Below are 16877 nucleotides of genomic sequence, written 5' to 3'. Positions count from 1 at the left end.
AAGGTACTAAGCAATTCAGTGAGATCCTGTCTCTAAAATACAAAATAGGGCTGGGGATGTGGCTTAGTGGTCGAGTGCCTCTAAGTTCAATCCCTGATACCCGGCACCCCACCAAAAACAAAAGGGGGGAGGGGACAAGCTGTAACAGTTAATCTTTTTTTTTTTTTTTAAGAGAGAGAGAGAGAGAGAGAGAGAGAGAGAGAGAGAGAGAGAGAGAGAGAGAGAGAGTTTTTAATATTTATTTTTTAGTTTTTCGGCAGACACAACATCTTTGTTTGTATGTGGTGCTGAGGATTGAACCCGGGCTGCACGCATACCAGGCGAGCGCGCTACCGCTTGAGCCACATCCCCAGCCCTGTAACAGTTAATCTTGATTGTCAACTTGATTAGATTGAGAAATATACTTAGAAAATTAATAAAACACCATGTTGGGTGTTTTCAAGGGTGCTTCCAGAGATGACTAGCATGTGAGACAGCAAATGGAAGAAGAAAGACACACCCTGAATGTGAGCAGCTCTGTCCAATAAGCTGGGGACCTGGATGGAACAAAAATGAAAGGAGGAAGTTTGCCAGCAGGAACAAACTCAATTCTTCTTGCATAGGTGCATCTTTCATGGCTGTCATTACCTATGAACATCAGACTTCAACTTCTTCAGCCCTTCAGCATGGACTCAAACCAGAAACTTTCCAGGGAGCTTCTAGGCTTTCAGTCTGGGACTGGGACTATATCATTAATCTCTCTGGTTTTGAGGCTTCCAGCTTCTTAGACTGAGCAACTACTGGTTTCTACTGCTCTCCAGTGTTATAGGCACCATTGTAGGACTATACAGCCTCTGATCATGTGACTCAATTTAATATATTCTCTTTTAATATATATTTGATTCTATTTGTCTAAAGAACCCTGACTAATATAATTATTTTCTGTCCATGGTTTCGGAGGTTTAGCCCATTTGGGCCTGTTGCTATGGGCTTATGATTAAGCAGGACATTATGGCCAGAATGGTGTAGCAGCACAAAGCTGGTTACTTCATAGCAGCCAGGAAGCAAGGAGAGAGACAAGCTATAACCTTCCAGGGCACAAGAGGTGAGCTACTTCCTCCAACTAGGTCCCACCTCCTTAAGTTTCTACCACCTCAACAGTCCATTTGATTATGAACCCATAAACATATCAATCCATCAATGAGATCAGAGTCCTCATGATTCAATCAGTTCCCTAATCCCTACCTCTGAAGATTATTGCATTGTGGCCCAAGTCTTCAACACATGAGCCTTTGAGGGACATTCCAGATCTAAACCATAAATATTCACACAAATACACAAATGTTCCCAGGAACATTATGCATAATAACCCAAAAGTGAAAACAAGGCAAATAGCCCTCAACTGATGTGAATAAATTAAATGTGTATGTATACATAATGTGTCATTTGATCATATGAAGGAATATAGTACTAATAAATACAAAATGATAATTAACCTTGAAAACATTATGCTAAGTGAAAGAAGACAGTCTCAAAGAGTCATGTATTGATTCCGATTTCATTTATGTGGAATGAACAAGAATGGGAAAATCTGCAGAGACAGAAAAAAGAGTAAGATTGCCTAGGGTTCAGAAGGATGAGAGGATTTGGGGAAGATGGCAAAGGGTGTGGGGTTTCTCTTTGGGCTAAAGACACTTAACTGTACACATAAAATGGGTGAATTTTATGATATGTGAAATATGTCTCCATAAAGCTATTATTTTGGAAGTAACGAGAAATAGAGAAATTTTGAGATTCTCATAAATCTGTACCTTGGGTTGGGAAAACAGCTCAGTGGTAGAGCACTTGCCCAGCATGAATGAAGCCCTGGGTTCATTCCCAGTATTAAAATAACAGCTTGCCACTGAGAGACCAGGCCATTTTATATAAAAGATTTGGACATCCTTGGATTTTGGAATCTAAGGAGTATCCAACTACAATCCCCAATAGGTACTAAGGGAAAGCTGTATTTTGATGCTCAAAACATCCTATTTGGCCAGTGGAAATACAGTTCCTTCAAGATGGCCCCCACCTTTTGTACTAATTAGTTATACATGAAAGTAGAATGCATTTTGACACTTCATACATAAATGAGGTATAACTTCTCATTCTTCTGGTTGCCCAAGTCCTTTTTTATTGTGGTAAAATACACATAACACATGATTTCTCATCATTATCATTTTCAAAGGCCCAAGTCTGAAGTGTTACATATATTCATATTCACCCCAGAAGTTTTTCATTCTTGACACTGAAACGATATCCATTAAACAAGTAGTTCTCGTTACCACCTCCTTTCAGCCCCTAGCAACTATCATTCTACTTTCAATTTCTGAGTTAGACTTTCTAGACACCTCTTATAAGTGGAATCATACAGTATTTATCTTGTTGTAACTGACTTATTTTACTTAGCACAGTATCTTCAAGGTTCATCCATATTGTGGCAAGTGTAAGAATTTCCCTCCTTTTAAGCTGGGCATGGTGGCTGACGCCTGTAATTCCAGTGGCTCAGGAGGCTGAGGCAGGAAGATCCCAAGTTCAAAGCCAGCCTCAGCAATTTAGCAGGGCCCTAAGCAACTAACTTAGTGAAACCTTGTCTCAAAATAAAAAATAAAACTCCAGCTAGGGGCTGGAGTTGTGGCTCAGTGGTAGAGTACTCACCTAGAATGTGTGAGGTACTGGGTTCAATCCTCAGCACTACATAAAAATAAATAAATAAAATAAAGGTATTGTGTCCATCCACAAAAAAGGTGGTGGGACTAGGATGTAGCTCAGTAGTGAAGCACCCCCAGGTCAATCCTGGTACAAAAAAAAAAAAAAGAATTTCCCTCCTTTAAAGATCAGTAACATTCTATTGTATAATAATATTACATCTTATTTATCTTTTCATCTATCAAAGGATGTCTGGGTTGCTTCTACCTTTGGCTACTGTGAATAATAATAAACGTGGGTATAGTAGTTTTTGTTTTGTTTTTTTGAGATCTGGCTTTCAGTTCTTTTCAATTCTTTCAATAGCAAACAAGGCTTCCAACTTTTCCACATACTTAGCAATACTTATTATTTTCTGGTTGCTTTTTTGGATTTTTTGTTTGTTTGTGATACTGTGGATTGAACTCAGGAACTTGTGCATGCTAGTATATAGCACTGAGCCACATCCCTGGTGAAATAAGGTCTCAATAGTTTGCTCAGGCTGACTTTGAACTTCCAATGCTCCTGCCTCAGGCTTGCACATACTGGGATTATAAGTGTGCACTATTGCATCTGACTTTGTTTTTAATGGCTGTGAGGTTGTATCTCCTGATTGATTTGCAATTCACTAATGATCAGTAAAAATTGGCATTTTTTTGTATGCTTATTGACCATAGCATATATTCTCTAAAAAAAAAAAAATGACTGTTTAAGACCTTTACCCACTTTTTAAGGCAATTATTTTTTTTATTTGTTGAGCTATAGTTGTTTATATATTCTATATATTAGTCCCTTATCATATAGATTAGTTGGAAGAATCTGAGGAGGATTAGGTTAAATCTTCTTTATTTTTTGGCGAGGGTGAGGGTGGGTACGTGGATTACAGGGGAGCTTAACCACTGAGCCACATCTTCCAGCCGTTTTGTAAAAAATATATTTTGAGACAGGGTCCCACTTAGTTGCTTATGGCCTTGCTAAATTGCTGAGGCTGGCTTTGAACTTGTGATCATCCTCTTGCCTCAGCCTCCTGAACTGCTGCAATTACAGGCATGGGCCACCATACCTGGCTAAAGCCTCCTTTAAATGTTCTTAAAAATCAGTGAAATCATTTGGTTCGGAGCTTTTCTTCATTGGGAGGCTCCTGATTTCTGATTCAATCTCCTTAAGTCACGGGTCTATTCAGATTTTGTTTCTTCATGATTCAGACTTGGTGGTTATGTTTCTAGAACTTATCCATTTTATCTTCTTTATCAAATGTTTTGGATATGTGGTATCTATTGTCTGTGCTATAAAAGATACTTGAGCCTAGGTCTTTTGTAAAGTTTTGTACTGGGTATTTAACCCAGGGGTGACACTGAGTCACATCCCCAGCACTTTTTTAATGTTTTATTTTGAGACAGGATTCCACTAAATTGCTTAAGGATCTTGCTAAATTGCTGAGGCTGGCCTCAAATTAGTGATCCTCTTGCCTCAGCCTCCTAAGTCATGGAGATTACAGGCATAAGCCAAACCAGCCCACCTAAAGGAAAGTTTATATAGTTCTGGAAGCTGGAACATACAAAAGCACAGAGCCAATATCTGCTAGGTTTCAGATGAGGCCCTCTTGGTGAAAGGGCAAGGGCGCATGTGCAGAGGAGAGAAAATGGAGCAGAAGTCCTATGAGAGAGGCATGAGAGCTCTGTCCCTATGACCCAAACACCTCCTACTAGGCCCCATCTGTCAACACTGCCACGCTGAGGAATAAGGGTCTTTAGTGGACATCCTCAAATCATACTAGTTGGTATACAAATGCTCATAGTGTTCTCTTATAAACATTTTTTTATTTTGGGGGGGGCACTAGAGATTGAACCCAGGGGTGCTTAATCACTGAGCCACATCCCCAGCACTTTTTTATATTTTATTTGGAGAAAGGGTCTTACTGGTTGCTTAGGGCTTCATAAATTGTAGAGGCTTGGTTGAACTCACGATCCTCCTGCCTCAGCCTCCCGAGCCACTGGGATTATAGGTGTGCGCCAATGCGCCAAGCTTATAAACATTTTTATGTATTAAAAAAATATTATAGATCCAAGATGGTGGGCTAAGGGAGGTTGCATTCTGTGTCGTTCTGAGACCTGGGATTCAAGTAGTGGTAATACTGTTACTCTGTGATTACAGGACCCCTGACAGCTGCTCCCATGCAGGTCTCCAGGCCTCAGCATCAGCACAGGACTATCAGTCACTTGTCCATGCAGGTCCTCCAGGTGCCCAAGTAGGACCACCAGCATTAGCAACCATGCAGGATACACAGCTGCAACCCGGGCAAAGGAACTCCGGCTGCTACTCCCGTAGGACCACCATCTACCAGCATGGGGCTCCTCTAGTTGCTCCCTCTGGGGGCACTGCAAACACTGCCACAGTCCCCTATACATGGTAGCCTACACCTGGGGGCACTGCCCTGAGTCCAGTGACAGCCACCAGCCACAATACTGCATGCCATAGAGCTGTATCTCTGAACACGTTGCTCAACAACACGGCCTGATCCTATCCTACATGACACCCCAACACTGAAAGCAGTCACCTCCATCTTGGGACACCTTCATCACCATCTTTAGTTGGGGCAACTCCCAGTTTGGAATATAGGCTGGGGATTAGAAACAATATCAAGGTACCAAAAGTCTCCAACTCCCTTCTCTCCCTGGATGCCGGTAACTCTGCACAGTGCCTCCGGCTACGTGTCTGGTCACTAGCTCACAAAACCAGGTCGCAAAACTGGGTCCTAAACTGCCCAATATAAAATAGCATTCCATGACAGATGCGCATCCCCCAGAATGCAGCCCACAAGACCTCTGGAGAGAAAGGTTCTTGATTGGGAAGTAGAAAGGGAGTGGGTGAGTGAAGTATAGTTTAGAGACTAAATTAGAGACCAGGAATTTCGAGGTCTATAAGAAGATAAGACCAGGTGCCCATATCACACGAGTGGGCCTCAAAGTAGATCCTTGTAAAGTACACTGCCCTTTGGCGATGGGCAAGTACTATACCCCACCTCCAGGAGCCATACCCCCAAGACCAACCCTTCCATCCTAATAACCTTCAGCATCCTGAGAGTGGAGATACCAGAAAATAGACAACCTCATCTATTGGATGAGAAGGGAACCTGGAAAGACACTCATGGACAAGAAAAACAATCCTTGTATCTTCCTTGAGATTGTTCTTTTCCCCTCTCACTCTCTTCTCCCACCCTCACATCCCCAACATTTGTGAAATCAAGTACTTTTCATGAATTAGGCTACTGAGGCCGGAGATGTTGGAATAGTATATTACAGTGGTGTTGTATACTTTTTTAATCTCCTATTTTTACATTCTTTACTTTTCTTAATATTTATGTTTGTTTTTTTTTAACTCTGCGTCTTCACACTTACTTATCTCCCCCAAATTACTTTCTGTTCTCCTGCTACTAACCAACTTCTCTAGATTCTCTTCATGCTTTCTAAGATCTAATAACTATATCCTCACCTCCTACCCCTTCAAAATCTCATCCTACAACTCACCCCCCATTCTTTGTCCACCATCAGAAACTGTAGACTCTTTTGGAAAGCTACTGTTTATATTGTAGGTAATAATTGAACTTACCATTTCTGTATTTATTTATTTTTAATTTTTTTTAGTTGTAGTTGGACACAATATCTTAATTTTATTTATTTTTATGTAGTGCTGAGGATCGAACCCCAGTGCCTCACACATGCTCAGCGAGCACTCTACCACTGAGCCACAACCCCAGCCCCCCATTTCTGTATATTGTGACAAAACTATAAACATCTAAATAGCAGCTGTTTGGGTTAAGGTTGTATACTGTTTGAATTAGAATCTGTTCACATTGTTCTCTTCCTTAAAGGAGAGGCATTGGAAATCTGCAGGGACATTGTAAGCCTACAGGGTAAAAACTGTAAAGCCTTGGATCTGCAGTGATAGTAGGGAAGATACACTTAACAACATAAGAAGGGAAGAAAGTGCCCCCAACAAACCGAGATATTACATTATTAGAATCCATGGCCAGCACAATAGAAGAAATGACAGAGAAGGAGTTCAGGATGTACATAATTAAAATGTTCTGTGAATTAAAGGATGATATAAGAGAGAAAATACAAGTAGCAAGAGATCATTTCGATAAAGTGCTACATAAGCAAATACAGGAAGCAAAAGATTACTTCAATAAAGAAACAGAGGTTCTGAAAAAAAAAAACAGAAATCTTTGAAATGAAAGAGACAATAAACAAAATTAAAAGCTCAATAGAAAGCATCACAAACAGATGATATCATTTGGAAGACAGGACATCAGACAATGAAGACAAAATATATATTCTTGAAAATAACATTGACCACACAGTGAAGATGGTATGAAACTATGAGCAGAACATTCAAGAATTATGGGATAACAGGGCTGGGGTTGTGGCTCAGTGGTAGAGCACTCACCTGGAATGCACGAGGCCCTGGGTTCGATATCCTCAACACCACATAAAAATAAATAAATAAATAAAATAAAGGTAGTGTGTCTAACCAAAAAAAAAAAAAAAAAAAAAAAAGAAAAAGAAAAAGAAAAAACCCCACTAATTATGGGTTAACAAAAAGACGAAATTTAAGAATTACTGGAATAGAGGAAGGCATAGAGTTCCAAACCAAAGGAATGAACAATCTATTCAATTAAACAATATCAGAAAATTTTCCAAACATGAAGAATAAATTGGAAAATCAAATACAAGAGGCTTATAGGACACCAAATGTACAAAATCACAACGATGCACACCAAGGCACATTATAATGAAAACATCTAACATACAAAATAAGGAGAGAATTTTAAAAGCCACAAGATAAAGGAATCAGATTAACATACAGGGGGAAACCAATTAGAATATCTGCAGATTTTTCAACCCAGACCCTGAAAGCTAGAAGATCCTAGAACAATATATATCAAGCTCTGAAAGAAAATGGATGCCAACCGAGAATCTTATATCCAGGATAATTAAGCTTTAGATTTGATGACAAAAATGAAAACCTTCCATAGTAAACAAAAGTTAGAAGAATTTACAACTAGAAAGCCTGCACTACAGAACATCCTCGGCATAATATTCCATGAGGAAATGAAAAATAACAATGAAAATCAGCAAAGGGAGGTATTACACTAAAGGAAAAACTAATCAAAGGAGAAAGTAAGTCAAATTAAATATGAAATATAAACAAAAAATGACAATACAAACCACGTCTCAATAATAACTCTGAATGTTTAATGGCCTAAACTCACCAATCAAAAGACATAGACTAGCAAATTAAAAAAAAAAAAAAAAAAAAAAAAACCAACAATATGCTGTCTTCAAGATACTCATCTCATAGGAAAAGACACCCACAAACTGAAGGTGAAAGGATGGGGAAAAAAACATACCACTCAAATGGACTGCGGAAATAAGCAGGGGTTTAAATCCTCTTTATCAAATAAAAGATCAAGCCAAAGTTAATCAAAAGGGATAAAGGACATTTCATACTGCTTAAGGGAACCATACATCAACAATTATAAATACATATGCCCCAAACAATGGAACATCTACATTCATTAAACTCTTCTCAAGTTCAAGAGTCAAACAGACCACAACATAAAAATTCTGGGTGGGCTGGGGATGTGGCTCAGCAGTAGCGCGCTCGCCTGGCATGCGTGCGGCCCGGGTTCGATCCTCAGCACCACATACCAACAAAGATGTTGTGTCCGCCGAGAACTAAGAAGTAAAAATTAAAAATTCTCTAAAAAAAAAACAAAACAAAACAAAAAAAAAAAAACTAAAAAAAAAAATTCTGGGTAACTTAGGCTGGGGATGTGGCTCAAGCGGTAGCGCACTCGCCTGGCATGTGTGCGGCCCGGGTTCGATCCTCAGCACAATATACAAACAATGGTGTTTTGTCCACTGAAAACTAAAAAATAAATATTAAAATTCTCTCCCTCTCTCTCTCTCTTTTAAAAAAAAAAATTCTGGCAAATCAAATACAAAAACATATCAAAAAGATAGTGCACCATGATCAAGTGGGGTTCATCCCAGGGATGCAAGGTTGGTTCAACATAAGGAAATCAAGAAATGTAATTCATCACTCCAATAGACTTAAAAAATCATATGACCATTTCAATAGATGCAGAAAAAGCATTTGACAAAACATAGCACCCCTTCATGTTCAAAACACTAGAAAAACTAGGGATAACAGAAACATATCTCAACATTATAAAAGTTATCTATGGTAAGCTCAGGCCAACATCATTCTAAATGGAGAAAAATTGAAAGCATTCCCTTTAAAAACTGGAACAAAACAGTGATGCCCTCTTTCACCATTACTATTTAACACAGTTCTTGAAACTCTAGCCAAAGCAATTAGATGAAAGAAATTAAAGACATATGAATAGGAAAAGAAGAACTCAAATTATCACTATTTGCTGACGATATAATTCTATACCTAGAAGATCCAAAAAAATTACACAAGAAAACTTCTAGAACTAATAAATGAATTTGGCAAAGTAGCAAAATATAAAATCAACACCTATAAGTCAAAGACATTTCTGTACATCAGTAACAAATCCTCTGAAAGAGGAATATTTTGACATTTACAATAGCCACCCCCACCCCCTGCAAAAAAAAATATTTGGGAATTAAAGAAAGAGGTGAAAGATCTCTACAATGAAAATTCAGAACATTAAAGAAAGAAATTAAAGAAGACCTTAGAAGAAAAAAACTATCACATATTTACTCATTTGCACAATCCTGAATTACAGGAAGTATTTCAGAATTGCTAAACTCTTATCACTATATAAACCAAAAAACCTACTAAGAATAGTTCAATTTCAATTGAATTTCATACACACACACACACACACACACACACACACACACACACACTTTCAGTTGTAGTTGGACACAATACCTTTATTTTATTTATGCTAGGTGAGCGCTCTAAACTGAGCTAGCCCAGATTTCTTCTTTACATTGTGGTTATATAATCAAATTATTATACTCAAAAGTTACTTAATTGGTCCTTTCAACCCATTTTCTGCGTGATTATGTTAACTACTTGAAATAGATTTATTAGTTTGTGTTTATACCCTTCTTGTGGATTTAATTTCTGTGTGTGTGGTACTGGGTTAACTTAATGTTTTGATACATAAAGCACTGATACACTCTCAAAATTCAAAACTACATAAACAGATTTTTTTTTTTCCAGAGAAGCAGCCTCCCCATTTCTTTTCTTATCTACCTCCTTAGGGCTATCAATTTCATTAATTTCTGGTTTAGCCTTCACATCTATCATTTCACCTTCTTTCTTACATAAAAGGCAGTATATATATATATATATATATATATATATATATATATATATACACATACTTTTCTACTTATGTATTAGAAATCACTTTATATCAATTTATAAAGATTTTCCTCATTCTTCTTGCAGCTATACAGTACATTATTGTGTGGATGTTTATTCAACAAATTTTCTGTTTGGACATTTAAGCATTCCACAGTATTTTACAATTACAGATGCTGCTGTGATGAATAACTTTGTGTACTCATACTTTCCTACTGTTTAAAATATATCTTTAGGAGCTGGGCAGGAGTGCACACCTGTAAACCCAGGGATTCCTGAGACTAAGGCAGGAGAGATCACAAGTTTGAGGTTAGTCTCAGCAACTTAGCAAGACCCTGTCTTAAAATAAAATTAAGTCCAGGCTTGGTGGCCCATATCTGTAATACCAGGGAGGCAAAGGCATGAGGATTACGAATTCAAAGCCAGCCTCAGCAATTTAGGAGGCACTAAGCAACTCAGTTAGACTCTGTCTCTAATAAAATACAAAATAGGGTTAGCAATGTGGCTCAGGGGTCAAGTGCCCCTGAGTTCAATCCCTGGTACTCTAAAAAAATAAAAAGGGCTGGGTATGTGACTAAGTGGTAGAGCACCACTGAGTTCAATCCCCAGTACTGCAAAAAAGTTAATTAATTTAAAATATATATATATAAAATTCCTGCAAGTGGAATTGCTAGGCCAAAGTGTATATGCATATGTAACTTGTAAGATATTACCAAATTACACTCTTATTACTATACAAACAAACAAAAAAACTACAAAAAATAGTTCAAATTTAATTGTATTTCTTTGCTAAAACCAAAAAAGGTTTTATCAGTTTACATTTCCCATAGTCTCACATTGGTTCTTAAATTTTCTAATTACTACAAATCTGATAGGTAAGAAATGGAAATATTTTCATGAAAAGGGTTTTTTGTAATTTATTTCAACATCTAAAAGTCTAATCTCTGTAATATTTTTCTCAGTGTTTTCCCTAGCTGCTGCATGTTTTCTTCTTCCTATATGAACTTTGGAATCAACTTATCTAGTACCAATATTTTATACTGATTAAAAAAAATTTTTTGTAGTTGTAGATGGATACAATACCTTTATTTTATTTATCTTTATGTGGTGCTGAGGATCAAACTCAGGGCTTACACTTGGTAGGCAAGCACTCTACCACTAAGCTACAACCCCAGCCCTATACTGGTATTTTTACTGAGATTCTAGAAATGTTACTTTTATGATGTTGTGTTGTCCTATCTTGGAAGTGTGGATGTCTTTTTATTTAATTAAGGCAATTTTTGCGTTACTTAGAAGTATTTTAAACATTTCTTCATTTAGGTTCTACATGATTTTAAATTCCTAAATATTTTATTTCTTTTAATTGTCACTGTAATGGGATTTCCCCCTTCATTATATATTGTTTATCTGTATATATTAAGACTATTGCCTTCTGAATGTTAATTGCCTATTGTTAGCTTATGACATTCTTTCTTGCGTCGCTTTTCTTATTGATCATGTGTAATATTCCAGATATATTACTATATCATCTGCAAACAGGGACAATATAACTTTTTATTCTCTAAATCTTATGCCTCTGATTGATTTCTCTTATCTAATTACATTGGCTAAGCCTCCAGTGCAATGTCAAATGATTGAAATTGATATCTTTTTCTTTTCCTTGATCTTAATAAAAATGCCTCCAGTAATCATATACCATGTCTTGTGAGACTTGTCAACATGGCAAATAGTATTAATAATTCTGATGAACCATCTTTTCATTCCTGGTATAAATCTTACTTGGTCATGAGCTAATATTTTTATAATGTTATACAGGATTTTATCTGGCAATATTTTAGAACTTTTTCATAGATATTTATAAGTACGATGTATCTTTAGTTTTCTTTTTGTGTATGTGCTATCTTTATCTAATTTGTATATAATTTTATACTTGGTTCACAAAAACTGATGGAAGAATAATTATGCTAAAAAGAAATGTGATTTATGTGTAAAAGAAATCAAATTTAAAAAAATCTTCTATGATTTCATTTATCAAAAACTGTAGTGACAGAAACCAGATTAATGACCATGGGAAAGAGGAGAATTACAAAGAGATATGAGGAATCTTATGGGAGTGATGAATGTGTTCATTAACTTGATTATAGTGGTGATGATAATGCATGTGTGTAAAATGGATCAAAATGTACGCATTAAAAATGTATATACTTTACTATACATTTTTATCAAGATAGCTGCTTAAAACAATAAACAAATCAAGCATAGTGATGCCTACCTGTAACCCTAGCTACTCAGGAGGCTGAGGCAGAAGAATCACAAGTTTGAGACCAGTCTCTGCCACTGAGGCCCTCTCTCAAAACAAAAAAACTTAAAAAAGCTGGGGGGTGGGGCATGTTATATAGGTCAGTAGTAAAGTGATCCTGGGTTTGATTCCCCAGTATAAAAAAATTAATTTTCAAATTAATGAGCAGAAACTAATGAAGTTAGAAAATGAAAAAAACACCTAATGAAAATAGAAAAAAAAAGGAACTTATAGAAAGAAGAGTAAAATATAATAAACATATAACAGAGGAGATTAATAAACCAAGTTTGTTCTGTGAAGACTTATCAAAACCAACAGAAAAGACACTAGTATGGTTTGGATAAGTATCCCCTAATTGTCTCTGTGGTTTAGGCTTACTCCCTAGTTTGATTCTATTGGGAGGTGTTACAGCATTTAAGAGATGGGACCTAGTGGAAGGTCTTAAGGTCACAGGGGACATGGCCTTAAAGGGGACTATGGGAACCTAATTGCTTTCATGTTTTTGCTTCCTGGCTATGAGCGAGCACTTTTGTTTTACCACATTCCCACCATGATGTACCACCACAGGCCCAAAGAAACAGGACCAATCAATCATAGATGTACCCTCTAAGATTAACAGCCACCATAAACCTATTTTCTTCATAAGTTAATTATCTCAATTACTTTGTTATAGTGGCAGAAAGCTAACAAGGACATACACAAATAATTTAAGGACTGAAAAGAAACTTTGCATACAGCATAGATATGAACACATAATAATTGGTTGTTATGAACAACTGTGGCAATAAATTTTAAAGTTTATATGAAATGGGTAAATTTTTAAAAGATTAACTTGTCAAAACAAACAAAAAGAAACAGAAACTTAAGAAGTCATATCTACAGTTAAAAAAAAATTCTACCCATAAGGATAACATCAAGACCATATATATTAATTTTTATGAACATTTATGGCAATAAAAGATTCCAATTTTACATAAACTACTCCAAAGTATAGAAGAAGGAACTTCCCACCTCAATCTACAAAGCTAGCACGATCTTGAAACTGAATCCTTCAAGGGCAGTTCAACTGTGAAAAATTCCAGGCTAATTCTTATTCACAAAAATAGATGCAAAAATTTCAAACACTAAATTAGCAAACCAAATCCAGCATACATAAAATAAGCCATGACCAAGTTCTGTTATCTCAGTAATGCAAGGTTGGTTCAGCATTAGAAAAAAATCAACTAATAAAACTCATCACAATATAAAATGAAAGCAGAAAGTCATATAAATATCACTTCCAAGATCTACAAAATAAACAGAATAATTAAACATCCATTCACAATGAAATCCATTCATGACGAAAACACTTATTGAACAAGAAATAGAAGGGAACTCCCCTAACCTGACAGAGGGATATATATTTTAAAATATAATAATCTGCAGTAAGGTGAACTTTGGAAAGCCTTTCCTTTTAGATCAAGAATAATACAAGGGCTGGGGATGTGGCTCAAGCGGTGGTGCGCTCGCCTGGAATGCGTGTGGCCCGGGTTCGATCCTCAGCACCATGTACAAACAAAGATGTTGTGTCCGCCGAAAAAACTGAAAAATAAATATTAAAAAATTCTCTCTCCCTTTAAAAAAAAAAAAAGAAGAATACAAGAGCCCCCCACACTGAAGTCTCTGTGAGGCTGGTTGGGCCTGACAGTAGGCATGCAGTGTACTGTCTGTCCACTTCTAGGGCAAACCCAGGTAATGTGGAGCCACTGTGGTCCTAAATTTGGGGAATCCCTAATTGACAAAGAACATTACCACAAGCCTGTGACTGAGCTCACTGAGCAGGAGAAATATGACCAGGAGCTCAAGAAAACTCAGCTCATCAACACTGCCCCATGACAAAAACAAACTGTGTTTGAAGATGTAGTCATCAGTAAATTCACCAATATGATGATAAAAAGAGGAAACAAAGTATTGGCCAGATCCCTCATGAACCAGACTCTGGAATCTGTAAAAAGCAAGCAGTTTGAGAAGTACAATGCCACTTCTGGAGAGGAGTAAGCAAACATCAAACACGACCCCTAAACCATCTTCCATCAAGCACTAAAAAATAATGAGTCTGTGCTGGGCTGGTACCATCCTTAAGGGTTGCCATTCTACCAGGTCCCCTTGCCTCTAGCCAACTAGTGTTGTTGCTTCCTAGCCATGTAATGGATGATCACTGAATGATGGAGAGAATAAGCGCTGATGCTGAAGAAGCTGTCACACAGGCTTCTGCAGGCCTTTCACAACAAGGGCCTTGTGATCAAGAAGCCAACTGAGCCCTGGCTCACTACCATTGTTGGTAGAGGGAGAGGAAAGGTTCCCAGAGGAGCCCAAGGCCCTCTGCCACACACAAACAAAAAACCTCATAAACCACTGCACTGTTGAAAATTACCTGGGGATTAAAAAGTACTTCATTTTTTAGAAGACTAGAACTGCATGTTTATTGCCTATAAAACCTTCTTTGGGTCTAGAACTGGCTCTCCCTGTGCTATCTCTTTGTAAAGAGGTAAGATTTCTTCCAAGAAACTCAGGGCCCAGTCTTGTCCCATCTCAGAGTGGGCCTTTGGATGCTATGAAAAAGAAGCAATTTTAGTGTTAGAGAAGATTTATTAGAAAATCTTCACCCTGAACTTGTATAACATATTATACAGTAATTACCATTCATTAAAACTGACTAGAGGAAAGTTAAAAAAAAAATTCAATACAAGAATCAAGGGCTGGGGATGTGGCTCAAGTGGTAGCGCGCTCGCCTGGCACGCGTGGGGCCCGGGTTCGATCCTCAGCACCACATACCAACAAAGATGTTGTGTCTGCCGAGAACTAAAAAATAAATATTAAAAAAAAATTCTCTCTCTCTCTCTCCTCTCTCACTCTCTCTTTAAAAAAAAAAAAAAAAAAGAATGCCCATTATCACCACTTTTATGCACTGGGAATCCAAGCCAGAGCAGTAAATAAGAAAAACAAATAAAAGGTACAATAACTTTTGGGAATGGTGGTGACACATAGCTATAATCCTAGCCACGTGGGAGGCTAAGACAGGAGGATCACAAGTTTGAGACCAGCCTTGGCAATTTAGTGAGACCTTGTCTCAAAATAAAAAATGAAAAGGGCTGGGGATGTAGCTCAGTGGTAAACTGCCCCTGTGTCAATCCCCAGTGCCAAAAAGGGGGGAGGGGGAGTACAATAATTGAAAAGAAGCAAAACCATTAGGAGTCACAAATGATATGACTCTACATAGAGAGATCTAGAAGAATCTTCCGTTGTTTTTTTTTTTTTAAAGAGAGAGAAAGACAGAAAGAGAGAGAGAGAATTTTAATATTTATTTTTTAGTTTTTGGTGGACACAACATCTTTGTTTGTGTGTGGTGCTGAGGATCGAAACCGGGCCGCACGCATGCCAGGCGAGCGCGCTACCGCTTGAGCCACATCCCCAGCCCAGAATCTTCAGTTTAATTATTAAAATTCTTTTGTGTTTGTGTGTGTGTACCAGGGATTGAATCCATGGGTACTTAACCTCTGAGCCACATCCCAGCCCTTTTTATATTTTACTTGGAGACAGGGTCTCACTAAGTAACTTAGGGACTCACTAAATTGCTAAGCCTGGTTTTGAACTCTCAATCCTCTTGCCTCAGCCTCCTGAGCCACCAGGATTACAGGCATGAGCCATTGTGCCTGGCTAATTATTAAAATTCTTTTTTTTTTTAAGAGAGAGTGAGAGAGGAGGGGGAGAGAGAGAGAGAGAGAGAGAGAGAATTTTTTTTTTAATATTTATTTTTTAGTTCTTGGCAGACACAACATCTTTGTTGGTATGTGGTGCTGAGGATCGAACCCAGGCCGCACTCATGCCAGGCGAGCGCGCTGCTGCTTGAGCCACATCCCCAGCCCTAATTATTAAAATTCTTAAGTGAGTGTAAATGGCTGAATAATGCCCTGGAGCCTATGATCCAAAGTCTACATAATAAAACTTAAAAGCTGTGAATAAGTTTGGTTATGTGATAAAAGCGAATTATTATCACAGATGGAATTAAGGCTGCTAAACAGCTGATCTTAAAATAGGAAGACTAGATAACACATTTTTTTCATTTTTTAAATTATACTTTTTTATCACTTCATTTATACTCATAGTAATTAATTTTCTTCTTCCAAATTTTGGTTAGCATTTTCTTGAACCCATTGGTTTCTTCATTAGAGTTTTGAAAAATTCTTACCCAGTCCAAAGTTATTGGAAATCTGTATTTGTCACAATACTTTTCAGTTTTTGTGAACCTCCTTTATGACACTGCACTTTTAGATATAGCTTTTGGCACCAGGCGCAACAGCACACACCTATAATCCCAACAGTTCAGGAGGCTGAGACAAGAGGATCGCAAGTTCAAAGTCAGCCTCAGCAAAAGCGAGGCACTTATCAACTCAATGTGAGACCTGTCTCTAAATAAAATATAAAATAGGGCTGGGGATGTAGCTCACTGGTCAAGTGCCCCTGA

At 37.5% G+C, this 16877-nt stretch overlaps 1 protein-coding gene and 1 pseudogene across 3 annotated transcripts in view; one reads left to right on the top strand and one right to left on the bottom strand.

Moving 5' to 3' along the window:
• Blm (BLM RecQ like helicase) overlaps nt 1-16877 on the bottom strand; it is a 103068-nt gene that overhangs the window by 76877 nt on the left and 9314 nt on the right. The gene's annotated exons all lie outside the window — the stretch shown is intronic.
• Nucleotides 4976-16725, top strand: LOC101977799 (small ribosomal subunit protein uS7m pseudogene; annotated as a pseudogene).

The sequence above is a fragment of the Ictidomys tridecemlineatus genome, chromosome 5, assembly GCF_052094955.1.
Source record: "Ictidomys tridecemlineatus isolate mIctTri1 chromosome 5, mIctTri1.hap1, whole genome shotgun sequence".
NCBI lineage: Eukaryota > Metazoa > Chordata > Mammalia > Rodentia > Sciuridae > Ictidomys > Ictidomys tridecemlineatus.
This window is presented reverse-complemented; position numbering and strand designations above follow the sequence as displayed.